A 19,116-nucleotide genomic window follows, 5' to 3' on the forward strand; every position below is an offset into this window, starting at 1 on the left:
ATACCCCACGTGGTCCCGCCCTTGAGCAAAATGCTGAAGCGCCACCACCAGGTTTTAAGGTTGATTGCGACAAAGAATTTCCCAAACTCCCAGGGAAACGAGCTGCTCCCACAGCTAAGTTGTCTTCGGAACCAGAAATACCGTCTTCTGATGGACGTATTTCATTTAAAATGATTGTTGAATGGATATTCACCACTTTTGGTCTATCCGATGCTCTTAAAAGTATGATTTCGGCTTGGCTTCCAAAATTTGCATGTTGGGTAAGCAACTAAGCATCAAATGGCCCCTCCTCGCGTTCGTATCCTTCGATGTCTAAACCGGACAACAGAAGTGACGAATCGACAACAAGGATCATTCAATGGAACTGTCAAAGCTTGATTCCCAAACTAGATAAATTTAAACTCCTGCTTCACGATAGCAAATGATATATTTTCGCGCTATCGGAAACATGGTTATCAACTTATACACGGAAACTCTTATGGCGCAGTGCTCCTTGGTATCAAAAAATGCTACCCATTCTTCCGAATTGCTCTTCCAGCAATTGATGGTATAGGAATTGTTGCTTGCCATATAACAATTGCTGATGAGAGCCTCACTGTCGCATCAATCTACATTCCACCCAGAGCTACTATTAATCGGCTGCAGCTAACACAAATAACGGAACTGATTCCGACACCACGCCTTCTTTTGGGAGACTTCAATTCTCACGGTATGGCGTGGGGAGCGCCTGGAGATGATAGCCGGGCTATTCTTATTGAAAGCTTACTAGACGACTTCGATATGACCCTATTGAATATACCTGGGCTAGCTACAAGAATAGCAAGGCCTCCAGTACGAGAGAGCACTTAAGACTTATCTATGTGTTCCTCCTCAATAGCTTTGGATTGTAAATGGGAGATTATTCAAGATTCCCATGGTAGCGACCATTTGCCAATAAGTATTTCGATTATGAGCAGGCTCCAGTCTGCTACCACAGTCGAAGTAGAGTATGATCTCACCCGGAATATTGATTGGGAAAAATTCTCGAACATAATATCCCAGGGGCTCGAAACAAAAGATGAGCTTTTCTCATCCGACGAATACAACTTCCTTGCAACATTAGTTTTAGATAGCGCGTTGCAATCTCAGACGAGGCCCGCCCCTGAGAACAAGTTGAAAATTCGTCCTAACAAACAATGGTGGGACAAAGAATGCACCGAGATGAAAAAAAATTTAAAAGCAGCATACATAGCATTCAGGAAAGATCATTCCATTCAACTTTTTGATCAGTTTAGAGAGCTGGAACTGAAACAGTCTAAACTACACAAGCTGAAAATAAGATCGTACTGGCAAAATTTCATAAGCACGTTACCCAGAGATGCTTCTATGAGCTACCTCTGGAATACGGCTCGTAAAATGCGTAATAGGTCCGACAACAATGAGGCTAATGAATACTCTGAACGTTGGATATATGATTTCGCGAAAAAGGTATGCCCAGATGCTGTCCCATCACAGCAAAAATTCAGCGACACAACAGCGATTGAAGAACCATAATTTTCAATGCTGGAATTTTCAATTGCCCTCGCGTCTTGCAGGAACAAGGCTCCAGGACCGGACAGGATCAAATTTAATTTGATGAAAAACCTGCCGGATTCGGCCAAGATACGATTTCTTAAACTGTTCAATACACTTATCAGGAACAATATGGTCCCGAAAGCTTGGAGACAGGTTAAGATTATCGCTATCAAAAAGCCAGACAAACCTGCCGCAGATCATCGCTCGTACAGGCCAATTGCAATGCTCTCATGCATACGCAAATTGCTGGAAAAAATGATCCTGCGTAGGCTCGACAACTGGGCAGAATCAACTAACCAACTGTCAGAGACCCAGTTCGGCTTTCGTAGGGGCAAGGGCCCTAACGATTGCCTGGCATTGCTAGCCACAAAAGCGGAAATGGCTCTTGGCAGCAAACAACAAATGACTTCGGTTTTCTTGGATATAACAGGCGCATTTGATTTAGCTTCAATCGAAATTCTTTCCGAGAAACTGCATCAAAGAGGATTCTCCCCTATATTGACAAACTTTTTGATCAACCTGCTGTCTGAAAAGCATTTACTTTTCAACCAGGGTTCTTCAACAATTAATTTTCTTAGGATGGTAACAGGAACCACATGGGGAGCTCATCCAGAAGACTTGATACGACTCTACCAAACCACGATTCTGCCCGTAATAGAATACGGCAGCATATGCTTCAGAGGTGTCGCAGCTTCACACATGTTGAAGCTAGAGAAGATACAATACCGTTGTTTGCGTATCGCACTAGGTTGCATGCAATCGACACATACCATGTCTCTAGAGGTCATTGCGGGAGTACTACCACTCAAAGAGAGGCTTTCCGAGTTGGCTCTCCGTTTTCTCATCAGATCGGAGATAGAGAATCCAATGCTTATCGAGAACTATGAGAAATGTTTGGAAATTGTTCAAAAACCCTGTATGTCAGTATACCAGCGGTTCATGTCTATGGAGATAAACCCTTCGGCTGTTGCTCCATACCGTGAGATTTCACCATCGCTTAACAATTCTTCTGTTGTATTTGATTTGACGATGAAACATGAAATCCATGGAATCCCCGAACAACTCAGACCAACAGTTGTGCCATCAATATTTTCGGCAAAATTTGGTCACCTTCCAGAAGATAGTTCCTTCTTCACGGACGGATCTGTAATGGATGGACATTCCGGATATGGCGTTTTCAACACGGATCATCGCATATCCCGCAAATTGGCACAACCTTGCTCCATATACGTAGTTGAATTGGCTGCCATACACAATTCGCTGCGAATTATCGAGCTCAAGACACCAGGCAATTATTTCATCTTTTCGGACAGCCTCAGTTCTATCGAAGCTCTCCGGTCGATTAAACTGGTCAAGCACCCGTCCTATTTCCTCCCAGAAATTAGACGGATATTAGAAGTGCTGGTTGATCGGTCTTTCATTATCTGCTTTGTGTGGGTTCCCTCTCATTGCTCAATCCCAGGCAATGAAGAAGCTGATTTATTAGCGAAAAGGGGTGCCATAGAAGGAGATATATTTGATAGACCGATCACCTATACCGAGTATCTTCACCTGCCTCGACAAATGGCCCTGGCAAACTGGCAGGAAAGGTGGGATGAAGACGACCTTGGGCGATGGATGCACTTGATCTCGCCCAAAGTGTCTACAAAAGCTTGGTTCAAAGGGTTAGATTTAACTCGGGATTTCATTCGAGTTATTTCGCGCCTAATGTCCAATCACTATGTTGCAAACGCACACCTCTATCGAATAAACTTGGTCGATAGTAATCTGTGCGAATGTGGAGGATACGAAGACATCGACCACATAGTTTTCGTATGCCCAAAGTATCATAGAGCAAGGACCAAGCTTAAAGATTCTCTCAAAAAACAGAAAGTGACGTCTACAATTTAGGTACGGGATGTGCTTGCTAGCCGCAACCCCGCGCTTGTAATACCTATTCATGACTTTTTAAAGATATCAAATATCAAATTTGATTATCTCCTTGCTTTTTCTCCTTATTTCTCCCAACGCAACTACCCTCAAAAAGTTTCACACTAATTCTGTTCCTTTTTTCTTCTTTCTTGTGTTATTCTTTTTAGAGAAACGTGAATCATTGCTTCTTTCTGCGAGACATGATCCACCAAACTTAGGTATAAGTTTTGATTTAGAAGAGATAAGGAACCATCACACCTCAACGAATAGTATTAAGAATTGATATTTAACATAGAGAAAAAATTTAATGTTATTGTTAGTCGTAGGTTTAAATGACATGTATTTTAAAAAAAGAAAAGATGAGGGTTTTTATGCCTGTTCGAGGAGGAGCAGTCGGGATACAGGCTCTACTCAAGCTGGCTTTTCCCTACTCCAAAAGACATTCGGCCCCGTTATGCTTCGCGGTTGGGCTTCAATAAATATTAGAGTTATAAGAAAAAAGTCTAAGAAAGAGAAACACAAAATAAATGTAACAAACGCTAGACCAACACGGTCGCTTGTAATGACCTGACTAGATGATTTCGAATAAAGATAACCTTTTTAACCTGGAATTAAAACCGAGTAGTTTAATTTAGCTTTACATTCCAACACATACGGCATCACCCACCGGGAATGGGTTGATGGGGCTGATATGGATGATTTTCTTCCTTATATGCGCTTGAATTCATGTTGTAAATTATTGACAACTATCACTGAAAATATAAATGCAAAATTTTTCATTGATGATATTTTTTTTTACAAGTGTGCATAGCGAATCATATTATTTAATGTGAATTATTAGTGCATCGAGTATTTCATATGACTTTTTTAATTTCACCCGTCTGATACTTCTGAATAATAAATTCTCTAATAAGGACTCGACGATTCCGTTCAGTGTAACGACGTTTGACGTTACGTTCCCAAGCAGATCAACTCAATACATTACCTGTAGAAATCCAGCGATGCCAGCGACATTTCTTATCTAGGGACTGAATAATCTTATATTTTATCTGTACAACAATATCGCACGCTAGCCTGGGGGCTAATGCGGTCTCGATCAACTAGATTAGTTGAGAGAATTCGTTATCGATATTGTTTTCGGCACATTTTGCATGTTGTAGGATAAGTACAACGATACACCGTGCCCCAGTGCTGAGTCGAGAAAATTTCCAGCTCGAAAAGTTCCTCGACCTGATCGGGGATCGAACCCGATATCACAACCGTGTTGGAGAGCTAGCCGACTGACATCGCTAACCACAGAACCACGGGGACCACACATTTTATCTGTACATTGCATTGAATTTATATACCCCGCTGTCTGCCTCTACCGACACGTACAGAATTTTGTTGTCCCCGGTGGCGCAGCGTATTTTGCGCATCATATTGAATACTGATATATTACATACATAAGACATACGTAACACTCAGGAAGAAATCTTCCAACAAATTTGGTACAAAATGAACTACTCGAATGGTACCACACTCTGAATAAAAAAAAAACGCCAGTGTTACGTATGTCTTATGTATGTAGATATATGCTACAATGCTACTATATGAAATAAGAAGAAGAAGATAATTGAAACGGCAATTCGAGTGTGTTGCAGATCGCAAAACGACACCTACGCGTTAACCCAACACGCCTCACTGTGGGTCGACAGCAGCAATGTCGTCTTTTTGCTTGGCTGCACACAAATGAATATCGAGTTTTTCTGCACTGACAGATGACGAGTGACCAGCGGTCTATTCATACATTGCTCGATGTAATACTGTTGCCTGTGCCAGCATGTTTTTCTTCAAGACATCAGTTTTAATAACATCCCGACAGCAGAACGTAAAACTGTCTGATAGTGAAGGTGGTTACGAACTTTCCGAAAAAGCTTCACCTTCAAGACATCAAAATAGTCTAGGCTCATAGAAGCAAACGTTAGTTGACCTATTGGAACGGGGAGATTCTGTCATTTTTTGCCACTGCTATACAGTATATCACAGCAGGCAGTTGGTGTCTACTCATGCAGTCTGTGCCAGGCGTGCTTGCATGTGATAGGTACATTGTTCGTGAAAATTCGACCTTAAATATTTTATGAAATTTTCACTGTTTAACAATGAAGTGATAACGATAACTGAAGAATCATAGAATTTTCCATCATTTTATCAATCCAAAGACATATTGATTACTATGATCCATTCTGTGGTTACATCAGTAACATACATAAGACATACGTAACACTCAGGAAAAAATCTTCCAAAAAAGTTGGTACAAAATGAACTAATCAAATGGTACCACCACATACATGAGACATACGTAACACTCAGGAAGAAATCTTCCAAAAAAAAAATCTGGTACAAAATGAACTACTTGAATGGTACCACACTTTGAATAAAATTACTGTTTGAGTTGTTTTTGAAGGCAGTATACCTGCGCAGCCCTGCATTTGTCTCGTTCCTGCTCGAGAAATGCTGCATTGATTTTGAAAATAACTTTTTGACAGTTCCTTATGGGATTTTCTTTGGGGCTTGATAAAGCCGAGAAAAAGAAAATTCATTTTGTTCATTATTTGTCGAGCAGTTGGACAGTTCGAGGTACAGAGTACTATGGGGCAACGGGTACCAGAAAAAAACGCCAGTGTTACGTATGTCTTATGTATGTGGTACCACGCTCTGTATAAAATTACTGTTTGAGTTGTTTTTGAAGGCAGTGTACCTGCGCAGCCTTACATTTGTCTCGTTCCTACTCGAAAAATGTTGCATTGATTTTGTAAATAACTTTTTGACAGTTCTTTAAAGGATTTTCTTTGAAGCTCGATAAAGCCGAGAAAAAGAAAATTCATTTTGTTCATTATTTGTCGAGCAGTTGGACAGGACGAGGTACGGAGTACTATGGGGCAACGTGTACCAGAAAAACGCCAATGTTACGTATGTATACCATATACCAGCTGTCATTGTAGCGACCACGTGGTTTAGGAACGGCCCCTTATTGATACGGCCCAATAGATCTAGATCAAAGATTACAAATATTTAGGTAGTATTTACATTGCTGTTTAGGTAAATTTATAAGCGTGCACTCTTGACAGGATTCCGTTTTCATTATCCATGTGTTGTCCACTTTTCTATGCGTATGCGAGTTGTTTACTTTTTGATTTATTTGCTCTTATATGTTTTCACAGTGGAAGAAGGTAAACATTGTTTGAAAGTATTTGTATTGTTGCCACTTTAGCTGAAGAGCAGTGTATACACTGCTCTCTCTACAGCAGAGCCATCTCACTATTAGCTATCTACAGTTTACTCGTTCAGCAGGTTTCGGTCGCCTTCGTCGTCATTCGTGAGTGAGTGTTTGATTGAGTCGGGTCGTTGTGTTATACTTTCTTCTTAATAGATAATATTGTAATGTCTAATTGATTGAACATGCAATATAATTTTTTCAAGGAAAAATCTAACTAAACTAAATCCCAACTATGGTGCATTCAGTCAGAAATTCTGTGTGGGTATACCAATTTATAGAGATATATACCGTTTTATGCGTCTGCCATTAAAGAAGGCTCACCTTGATGGTGCGTATGGTTATGTTTAAAGGTGGTGAACAAACGAAAATAGTGTTAGTGGAAAGCCAGAAAAGCGGCTGATGACTGTCATTTCATGTACGCTAGTGTGTGGTGCTACTCGACACCGCCTGCTACATTACTTAGCAGCATACGAGACAGATGGCTATTATATGAGTGAAAAAATCAATCATATATATCTTCGTTAATTACGTGCTTGCGTTTCTTTTCCCTATCACTGGACCTGCTTTATACCAAGTTCAAAGTTAGTTCTTTGTAAAATGAAGTCAACTATATAAATATATTGCGTTGCAATTTCTTAACAAAAAACTGTTTTAAGTTTACTGATTAGAAAATAAAATGTGAAAGTCATTTTTGATAGCACTAGAACAGACTTAATGAATCCAGTTAAATCATAAAAAATGTTGGTAAGTACATATCTACATATCAAATAAGTAAATACGTTTAATTGAATTAATCACATATTTAATTTTGCTATGGGCAAATTAGAGAGAAAAATAAAACAATCTCACTAAAAAAAATCATTTAAAAGAACGAAAACAGAAGAATACATATCAGAGTGGGGCGTCGTCTATCGATATGGATAAAATGAAACTTTATAGCATAAAGCCAGACCCAAGTTTTCCCTGATTTTAGCGGAAGTCAATTGGTTTTCTCCCCGCTTGGGTTATTTTATTTCAAATTTATTAGAAAATTTTTGAGGGAAAAAGTACTTTTTTGCATTTTCTATTCTAGGAGCTCAAAATGGCTTAAATCATACATGTCATGGCTTCAAAAGGGAGGTTTTTTTAGGCTGAACAACTTTGTCAAAGACACCAACAAACTAGAATGTCTTTCAGAAATGCTATAGGGTTGTTCAAAATTGAGTATTCGACATGCTTTTCATGCAAATCCTGCTGACTCCGATGAACTGATAGTGCTGGCAGAATACATACTCAACTTTAAACAGCTTTAACTTTTTCAGGAACATCCTAACTCTTCAATGTCTTCGGCAAAGTTTTTGAGCATCGGCTTTAACGTAATGTGGTGCATTAATAAAGCATTACTAAGCTTTTTAGTATGAAATACTAAAGAATGTAATAAAGCAGATTTTCCCATACAAATTTGAAATGCAATGCGCTAAGCGGATACAAAACCAACCGACTTTCGGTAAGTATAGTTGGACCCCAAAAAAGGGTTCTGGAAAATCGATTGCTTTGTTCTACCCTAATATACATTGAACATTGCTTGTCTAGAGATGATCTTTTGTAACTAGACAAACCTCTGCGACCATTTCTTGATCTTATGCATACTTTTGTCTAGATTTTCCTTACATTTATCTATCTCAGTATTTGTTATTTTTTGTATTTTTAGACGTATTGCCCTATTTTCAATTGTTTGTGTTATGGTATACTTTGCAGCAGAAAATATTATATCTATTATATAAAAATTAGGAGTTCAGGTTACACAGTACCAGCACATACATAAGACATACACTCGAGAAGAAATCTTCCTAAAAAGTTGGTACAATATGAACTACTCGATTGGTACCACTCCACATACATAGGACATACGTAACACTGGCGTTTTTTTAGTACCCGTTACCCCATAGTACTCCGTACCTCGAACTGTCCGACTGCTCGATAAATACTGAACAAAATGAATTTTACCGAAGCAAGTTGAAAATTATCTAGATTAAATTCTTGGCACGCCAAAAACATCTGTAAATCGCAATGCGCTTGAAATTATGGCGACTCCGGTTCTACTTTTTCGATACAGATAATAATTAAGCTTTTTTAAAAAAAATTCTAAAAGTATTTGTTCAACATACAATAAAATCCTCAAGTATGAACACCGTTTTTTGATTTTTAAACCTCTTATTGTAAGTAGTACTCAAAAGAAATCATTTTTTGTTTGTTTTTATGAGCAATAAATTTAGCCATATGACAATCTACATATTAATAAGTTAGCGATTAGCGATGAGCTAAAGTTAATATGGGTTTGGCGTTCAGCGTTTAGTGATTATCGAGCTAAATTTTCCAACTAGCGGATTAGCGATTAGCATCGCTAAATTTTCAGTAAGTGGTGCCCACCACTGGTTTCGTGAATCTAAAGCGTGTCGAAAGGATGCGAATCTGCCTTGGAACAGGTGCATTTCCACGTAACTGATTTAGGGCATCCTTAACAGTGCGCGTCTATACCCCGTTTGGCAGCGCTCTATCATCACTTCATACCGTACCGGTCGCTGCTAAACGCGCTACAGAAATAGTAGCCGGGCCTCCGGGAAGCATCGCGCTCTCAAATTTGGCAGCCCGGTAACAGCGCTGCTAAAGGTTTATGCTGAATGAAACGTCAAACAGAGACGATAGCAACGACTGGTGTGAAAACGGGTGAGTGCGTAAAATAGCCGCGCTGTACACAGTCGCCATAACAACTTAAATAGTAGCGCACTGTTAAGGATGCCCTTAGAACTGCCATTTTACTTTCAACAACTTTGCTGAAGCCACCAAAACAAATGCACAATTTTATTTTCGTTACCATTTTTATTAGCTCCTTTTCGGATAAATGCCTTACTTTTACGGCGTCAGGTCGTTAACGACCCATAACAGAATCCTGAATACGTCTCCACGTCACTCGGTCTTGGGCTAGTCTTCTCCAATCACCCCTAACATTCGCCAATCGGGCGTCCTCATCCACACCACACATTCAATGAGTACGGGGTCTTCCACCTTTGTCGATCTCTCTGTTGAATATTGTCTCCGCTGGTCGCTCCTCCGGCAGTCGTGCCTTGTGGCCAGCCCACTGTGGTCTGCCGTATTTTATCAGCTTGATGATATCCGCATGTTGATATGCTTGGTACACCTCGTGGTTCATATTAGGGATGTTACGGATATCCACATCCGCATCCGCAAATGCGGAACATCCGCATGAAAATTGACATCCGCATTCGCATCCGCATCTGGATCATACCATGCGGATATTGAGAAAAAATATCGCTTAATAAAATTTTGTAGAAAAATTTTCCTTGGTGTATTTGCTGCCCGCTTCAATAACTTTTGCACTGAAGAGGGACAATGGGCAAGCGAAATAAGCAAAATGAAACACAAGGGATGCTACGAATATCCGTATCCGCACCCGTAGATGCGGAACATCCGCATGTAAATTGACATTCGCATCTACATCTGCATCCGTAATCACATATCCGCATCCGCATCTGCAGATGTCTGAAAATCACATCCGTAACATCCCTGGTTCATATGCCTGCGCCACACTCCATTCATCAGTTTTCTGCCAAGTATTGAACACGGGATTTTGCGCTCAAAGACTCCAAGTACTCGCCGGTCGGCCTCCATCAATCGGCCAACACTCATAACCGTAGAGTACAACCAAAATACAACAGAGGGGAAATAATTGTAATATTTAATGCTGAACTTATATAATAATGTCTCAGAGCTTAACAACTGTGCAAAGTATAACCAAACTTAGAAATGACAAACTAGAAAATAAATCAAATTAAAGGTGTTAAACCAAAATTTGAACATTCTAACCTAAATGGTTAGATGGTTTTTTAAAAATTGTTCGATAAAGTAAATCACAACTCGATTGTTGCGAATATTTTTCCTAGTGAGAGTATCACTATAAAACGATTGTAAAACCTGTTTGTACAATGCAGGTCAGCTTAACAACACATACATAAGACATACGTAACACTCAGGAAGAAATCTTCCGAAAAAGTTGGTACAAAATGAACTACTCGAATGGTACCACACTCTGGATAAAATCACTGTTTGAGTTGTTTTAGAAGGCAGTGTACCTGCGCAGCCCGTGGTCCCCGTGGTTCTGTGGTTAGCGATGTCGGTCGGCTAGCTCTCCCACACGGTTGTGATATCGGGTTCGATTCCCGATCGAGTCGAGGATCTTTTCGAGCTAGAAATTTTCTCGACTCAGCACTGGGGCACGGTGTATCGTTGTACTTATCCTACACATGCAAAAATGTGCCAAAAACAATATCGATAACGATTTCTCTCAACTAATCTAGTTTATCGAGACCGCTATTAGCCCCAAGGCTAAGCGTGCGATATTGTTGTACCTGCGCAGCCCTGCATATGTCTCGTTCCTACTCGAAAAATGATGCATTGATTTTGTAAATAACTTTTTGACAGTTCCTTATGGGGTTTTCTTTGGGGCTCGATAAAGCCGAGAAAAAGAAAATTCATTTTGTTCATTAATTATCGAGCAGTTTGACAGGACGAGGTACGGAGTACTATGGGGCAACGTGTACGAGAAAAAAAAACGCCAGTGTTCCGAGCACTGCCGTTTTCTGCATTAATTGACCAAGATTCGGCAGTAAATCCTAAGTGTGTTGATAGCAAAACCATATTATTTTTTTTTAATAAAGGGGGGGGGGGGGGTGTTGTTAGTAGTTTAAATGTTTATGATAAATATTAGTAAATAATGAGTATGTGTGTCCAATCACAAATGGCGACTTTTCAACACTGTTAGAAAAATTGTAATTTCAATTGTTAGGATTTGTTTGCTTCCGCAATTAGGACTTATCATTCGTGGGGATTTAAACCTACTTGTCAAGAAAGGGAAGTAAACTTACAACTAACTTATTTGCCAACTCATTGGCTGTAAAGAGAGCTTATCGTAGCAATTGAGGATTGCAACGATTTTTGTCGAAAATTGTTAATAGATTTATTTGACATAGCTTCTAATGTTTCAACACCAGTAAGTCTATGTAATTCGAGTGTACCAAACCAAGGAGGACGCTTCAAAACCATTTTCAGAATTTCATTCTGAATCCTTTGAAGCGTTTTCTTCCTTGTTAAACAACAACTTGACCAGATCGGTACAGCATAAAGCATTGCTGGTCTAAAAAATTGTTTGTAAATCAAAAGTTTATTCTTTAAACAAAGTTTGGAATTTTAATTAATGAGAGGATATAAACATCTCGTATATTTAATACACTTTGCTTGTATACTTTCAATGTGCTCTTTGAAAATAGGTTTTTGCAAAACCATGTTAATTGTATCGTTACGGGGTCTGTAACAAAAATTTGTCTAATCGTTTCTAACCAATAAAAAAATGTGCGCTCATTTACTTTTTCTCAAAGATCTATATTGGGTACGGTACAGAATCTGTACCAAAAAAACCTAGAAAATCTGTACGTTTCTAGATGAATCTGTACAGTTGGTAACAGCGATGGAAGATCGTGTTCTTATGCGCAGAAATAGCAGCTGTAGCTGATATATATATATAGCCTGCGTGAGAGTAGACATTGCGTAAAATCAGTACTATGCAATATTCTCTTCATCTGTTTCTCCAGCAAGAAGAGTCATAATTAGTGATATCAACATAATTTTAATGCCTGAGTCCAAACTTTGAATACAAAAACAAAATCCACATTTTCTTGGATTTCTGCTTAGAAATGATTTCCGGCATGATTTTGCTATATGTTCTCAAATTGTTATTCGAATCTAACTAAAACTTCTTCCTATACACGCGACTTTTAACCTTCTGAGAATTAAAATCAAATTATATGATTGAACTGCAATCGTAGCTTCGCATTTCAGAACTTATGCAAATACAATCATCACACTGAACAATTTTTCAGTAAGTTACTATGTTTTAACTGGTCGCCAAATAAAGAAAAAGTTCACTCCAAAAGCTCAAACCGGAAAAAATGAAAGATTATTGCCATTCAACCATTCCTATGAATTTTGGTGCCCCTAGCCATTACAAAAACGCGTCAACTTACGCGAGAGTGTCGTACAGAAGGTGCTCGCCGAGCTCGCCGCTTTAACGTTATGTTTACGAGGAAACTCATTTAAGTCTCTGAAAGAACGGTAATGGCTAGGGACACCAAAATTCACAGGAATGGTTGAACAGCTATGATCTTTCTTTTTTCCCCGTTTGAGCGTTTGGAGTGCACCTGTGTTGACCAAATAACAAAATTAAAATAATGTTCTATATCCTTGGCCTTTGTTTAAGAGGCCGTGGAGCTCTTCGTGCTTCGCAAAAGGAATCATGACGCCAAAGAGGTTAGGAACCCCTAATGTATCGTATATAGTTTCAAAAGCAGTATGGTACTAGTTAAATAAGCTGTCGGGTTTTCTAGGTCTGATCGTGTTTTTTTTTATTTAGTTCTCTAACGCATCGAACCTTAACCTGACCATTATTGCGCAATGACCCGTTGACTTTTTGTGTTAAATCTTCATATATATTATTTTTAAGTATTTTTGAATAGGTTTTTTAATCGGGATATCGATAAATTGTAAAAAAAACTCAACACTGTAAATTATGAATAATCTTAGGTACTGTTACGAAACCAGTGAACATTCATCGGTTCTCCACAGCTGCCAAATGTCTTTTCTCGAACGTTTCAGAGTGTGAAATACGAAGCCGCCAGTGTGTAATATCCATTTGCTTGCCAATATGAACAGGGTTACGTACGTTCGTTCGTTTTTGGTAGTGCGTTTCAGGAACTGCGCAAACTCCGCAATTTTCTATGGTAGGCAGCAGGATTTGACAGATATTAATTGCAAAAAAGAGAGCTCCTAATGGTGACTAAATTGAATTATGCCAGTAAAAATTGAATATTTTTTGGTCGCTGTGACGCCAGAGAACACAGTAATTATTTTATTCATAAAAAATCTAAATTGATAGTTTGAACAGATCTTAAAAGGTTGTGTTTGTTACGTTCTTCATATTTATATGTACGTTAATTTTTAATTGTTCTCGTATTGCTTTGTATTTTTGTATCAAAAAAGTTGCTTGAACACAGTTTATTTTACAACTGCCACGAAAGCACTATCATTAATCCCTTGGAGAGCTGAAATCAATGAATTCAATTAAAATTAACGATTTCCTATAACATTTTACGCATACATTTCCATTCTGCTCCTCAAAAGCGCAGTACATTGTCCAACGACAATGTTGATGCGTCGTCGGTAGCTCAGTTATATAGGTATAAACAGACAGAACCTAACCACCTGCGTCTGCTCGTTCAGTCGAGCTTCGCACAACTGTATGAAAGTTTCACAACTTCTTGTTGTAGAATCAACGTGTGTTATTCAATGTTTTGATTGAAAAGCAAATTTAGGCATGTACTTTTGGGCAACTAAAAGCTTGCAGAATAAGCTGATGTTTCTATTATAATCATTAGTATGCTTCATACCGTACATGGTTTGATCTTTTACTTTTTTATTCTATCTAAAGTAGCAATAAAAATTTATATTTCTTCGGAAATTTAAATATTGACAGAAGCTGTTTCATTCTTCCACTAAAACAAGATCTTAGTGAGCTTTCATCAGTGAATAAGAAATGTCAGACAATGAACCAAAATAAGGTTCTAAATCCGTGTTATACAACACTGCAGTGTCAAAGTTACCTAACTGCTGAATGCTACGGAATGACTGTTAGTATCACTGACATAAAGTGCTTCTAAAACACCACACACACCTCGTCAGCTCCGGTCCAGGAAAAGCTTTTTCAAAATGTTTTTCTACCATTTTCGTTCCCATCGAAAGAGATGTGATGTACATACTGTGTTGTATCACCGAACGTCGTCACGAGCCAGAATGCTTCCAAATTGGAAATTTAATGCGAGCCAAGAGGTATAACGAGTAGAATAAATTTACCACCACATCGAAAAGCAAATTGGATTCAGGAATGGCTCTTGTGATCCATCGACAAGGTTCTCTGGCCATTATGAAGGGAAAATATAAGAGAGAGAATCACACTCACCATGAGGCAGCAATGTATGCGTGAGTAAGAAACGAGAAATCTTTATTACCGAAATACGAGTATAAAAAGTGCATGGCATCGCAAACGGGTCCGAAGGATGGGGGAAAGCCTGGAGAACATCGAGACCTGGGAGGTGCAAGATCATAAAACATGTGTTTAATGCGACGGCTTAAAACCGAAGAAGCACATGCAACATGAGCCAAACAGGGTTTACAGAGAAACGCGCCCGGTCAGACGTGAGATAAAGGAGGAAGGTATACACAGCACACAAAAAAGGCTCGTTTGTTATTATATGCGGATTCCGCAATAACGGTGGGTTTCGTGTATGTGCGAGCTCTATAGAAATGGCAATGTTGTATGACAAATACGGATAGATTAAAACATCTGATTAAATTTCAAATTAGTTTTGCTTACGATACTTACGAGCTAACATGTTGCAAAAATACGATAGGCAACAATTAAAATAAACCCAAATGTAGAAATTTGGTAAATTTGGTTTTGTTTCGATAGTTTCATAAAAATAAATACAGGTGTTGTAAATATTAGGACAAATGTTGATTCTTGCAATAATTGTTCGAAAGGCGGTAACCTTTGTCGACAAAAGGTAATTACATAGTTGCAAAGTCAGATATGCACAACAACAGCGGCGGAATCAGTTGAAGATATCATACTGCGAATTTTTCGAATATAATGAAAGACTTATTTTGGATGATTATTTTATTTACTGAGTTATGATTTATTTTTACCAAAATAATATCACAAACGCAATTATTATGGTGCAAAATAAAAATATCTTTAAACATGGTGGATAAATTTTGGAAACATCCCTAAGCTTTATTGTTTAGAACTTAACACTCAATAACTGAAATAAAAGTTAACGGTTTTCTTGATTCTTTAGGTTTATTGATGAAAAAAGGTAGCGAATCGATACACTAAGTTTATTATGAAATTAATGAGAGGTTGATTTCATTTCTTTTAACTTACCACCTGATAATAAGTTGATGTCTAGCAAATAAAAACTAAAGAGTATTTTAATATGAAATAAAACGCTTATAACAGCAACGCGAATTATAAAAAAAAGATAGTCAACCTTTTTTTAGTCTTTTATCTTATGGTTATAGTAAAATTATAAACAATTCAATTGAGAACAAGTGTCAGTAAGCTTGAAAACATGTATGGTTCAAAGATTACACAACATATTGATGGGTCATGTAGATCTGAGTGTCATTTTGAGTCCGAATGTGGTACAAAATGGTTCGAATGAATACGGGTTCGTAATCCGGATAACTCACGGCTCGGTAAAATGTAGTTATCTAACCAAATAGTCCTTATACGTGGTGTGGTAAAAATCGCCTATACTTCATTCGATCCATGGCTGCAGTACGCGTAGGATCCGCAGATTGTTTTACACCTGATTGACCAACCTTGCCTAAAGTCCTTTGACAACCAAATGGCCTGATTCTACTAAGATTGGAACCCACGACCACCCACCACATGTAGTTTTACTACATGTCCACCGCAACCTGCTAATTTTAATGATGTGGACGATAGATGGCTCCCCAAGTAGCTCCTGCAACTCCTCGTTTACTCGCCTTCTCTACGTTCCAACGCCTTCTCACCGTTGACCACATAGACGCTTTGATTCTCTACGAGAATAGTCCAGGTCTCATAGCCATAAAGGACAACCGGGTTGATTAGTGTCCTGTAAGTAGTGTGATTTCTTGCTATAATATGGTTATTTCGTTGCTGACACCGTCGTAGACGATTATCAGTGAGCACAGGTATACGAACACTTCGACCATCTCGATTCTACGCCATGAAACTAAACTCGGCGTGGTTTCTTTTGACTGTCTTTCTCTCATGTACCTTGTCTTCGATGCATTTATGACCAGTCCAATCCATTTGGTTTCGGCCTGTAATCTTCCCACAGACTCAAATCAGAATGTCTAATACGAACATTTGAAATATCGTGCTATTCGTGTCAATCCCTTTGCGATCATTCCAGAGCAGCAGTAAACAGCAGGCAAAAATGCTCGTAAAACGCACATTGATCGATCCGTCAGTTAGTTTGACCGGGAATCCGTAGTCGTACATAATCTCGATTGTGTCAATCGAATCGAGTGTTTGGGAGAGTAAGTTGAAGGATGGATATATTGGGCCAGCCACATGTCATGTCGACAATGGGGTTGGCGAATGTCCACGGTAAATACAAAGTTTCTAAGAAATATATAGTCTAACAAGGTTATAAGTTTTGTTTCTCGTAGTTTATTCGCCTAAATAAATAAATTTTTCACTTGAACAACATGTTTCTTCCTGAAAGTTCACCACTTCATCAACAACAACAATTGTTTGCGAGATAACTTTCCAGCCTCTAAACATGTTTGAAATTTGTGTGCTCAACACGCACTTATTGGGAAATCAAAAAGAAGTTCGACTTCATATTCTAAGACTAAATCACACAACTTTTTGATTTTTTGAATTTTTTACATACACAGTGCCAAAATTTATGTCGAATCGCACGTAAAGAATTACCTCATTCGCCTATGATAGAAAATTCTATAATATTCCACGCCAATTCAAATGACATTGAACATAATTTTCAAACAAATTCGTGGTTCACGCCAGAAGGAACTGAAATTTAAATGAAAAATTAATGTAAAGAATGAGTAATATTCAGAACTGTTTACTGTGTAGTAAACTAACGAAATCCTTCTTTATTTTGTGTAACGCTGTCAAGTTCACCTAGAATGCAGAAAACGTATTTTTAAATATTTATTTTTCAATGTTTCTCATGCTACTGTATTTGGTTTCGAATGCATACCCGCATGCATCTGAACTTGATAGAAATAACAAAGCCTGTAATATTCTTGATATGCCAGAATGATAAAAAGTGCAGAATTATATCAAATTCTGTTATCACACACTTGAATGTTCAAAAGTGTGTTTTTTCAAAGCATTTAAACAAAATTTGTTATTCAATCAACAAAATACTGTACATTCTAGCTAATTCTGATCTTTTTCTGCCAAAAATTTTACGAATCTTGCTATAAACTGTTATAATCAGTAAGTAATTTTGATAGGAATTTTGATATTTTAACTATTAACGAGACCAAGTTTAGAACACAAGTTGATACAAAAAGTTCGTAACGATATATTTAGATTTGTTATAATCCTGATATTTTTGACTGATCGGGTATTGTATATATAATGCAACTTTTTATTGTACACTTTATTCATAAAAGCTGTAGCGCAAATTACTAATGAAATATTTTTTTCACTTTGATGTGAAGGTAAATGTAAGATATTCGTTGATTTTCATCTGCGAGTCATAAAACATTCATTCAGTAGTGAGGTAAAAAGCACATCCAATGTTTAAAAATTTTAACCGCGTAGGCAGTTTATAGATGTTGAATATACTATACCGGACGGAAAAAGAATAATATACAAACACCATGTTTATATTTGTTTAGAATCGTTTTCGATTTAGGTTTGATTTTAGTTAGGTAGATTCTCAAGTGTTTTGTGTTTTCGTTATCATCGGAGTCCTGAATTCCGCTAAAGCGCTCAATTGAGATCTAAACTGTATTAAAAATGAAATATGATAGGCTATTGTTGCCGTAATTTGTGTTAGCCTCGTAGAACGTTTGCATATGTTGAACACTGTGCCAGTAGTCGATTTAAAAATATTTTTGCTTATTTGGTGTTATACGGAATTATTGTGCTTGTAAATTTGCTTTGGACAGGTGTTTCTGAGTTCAATGGTCTTTCGGCGAGTTTCTCAAGTAACGTATTTATTCGTGCCGTCAACGATCTTTACTTATACGACTATTCTCGGGTATATGAATGTACTTTTGTTTCAAAAAGTCTTTGATTTCATTACGAGTGCAAAAATAAAAACCTTACAAAATAACTTGAATGTAAGTCTAATCAAACTAATACGGCTGTTTTGTGATGTATTAGTCACACAGGCAGTTTAGCAGTTTTTCACTGCTGGAGCCGAACGCATCGTCAAATTGCAGTTAAATACTCTAGTAAAGGAAGCGAAAAACTTTTTATGATACACTGTCACACAATGTATACATTTCGCGCTAGAGAGCTAAACATTATTTTGAGCTATTATAGTGAAAAACACGTTTCTCAATTTTATTTGGTTAACACAGCTATTGCTATGAATGTTTACAACCAGGTTGGTTAGTGGGCTGCACGATTTGAATATGGAGCTATAACATTGTTCAATGAAAAATACTGATCATGGTTGACTCATAAACTGCCGTGAGATGACAAAGTGACGTAAAAGCCATTTTTCCGAATATGGGGTTTTCATGCC

At 38.0% G+C, this 19,116-nt stretch overlaps 1 protein-coding gene across 2 annotated transcripts in view; it reads left to right on the forward strand.

Moving 5' to 3' along the window:
* Positions 1 to 6,827: 6,827 nt before the first annotated feature.
* Positions 6,828 to 19,116, forward strand: part of LOC129727086 (uncharacterized) — a 42,081-nt gene continuing 29,792 nt past the window's right edge. The window contains exon 1 of one of the 2 annotated variants that reach the window (XM_055684528.1): positions 6,828 to 7,468. The gene's annotated coding sequence lies outside the window, so the exon portion shown is untranslated. Of the gene's footprint in view, positions 7,469 to 8,067; positions 8,211 to 19,116 lie in introns of those variants that run through there. The other variant, XM_055684531.1, reaches the window with a different exon arrangement.

The sequence above is a fragment of the Wyeomyia smithii genome, chromosome 3 (genome assembly GCF_029784165.1).
Source record: "Wyeomyia smithii strain HCP4-BCI-WySm-NY-G18 chromosome 3, ASM2978416v1, whole genome shotgun sequence".
Lineage (NCBI taxonomy): Eukaryota > Metazoa > Arthropoda > Insecta > Diptera > Culicidae > Wyeomyia > Wyeomyia smithii.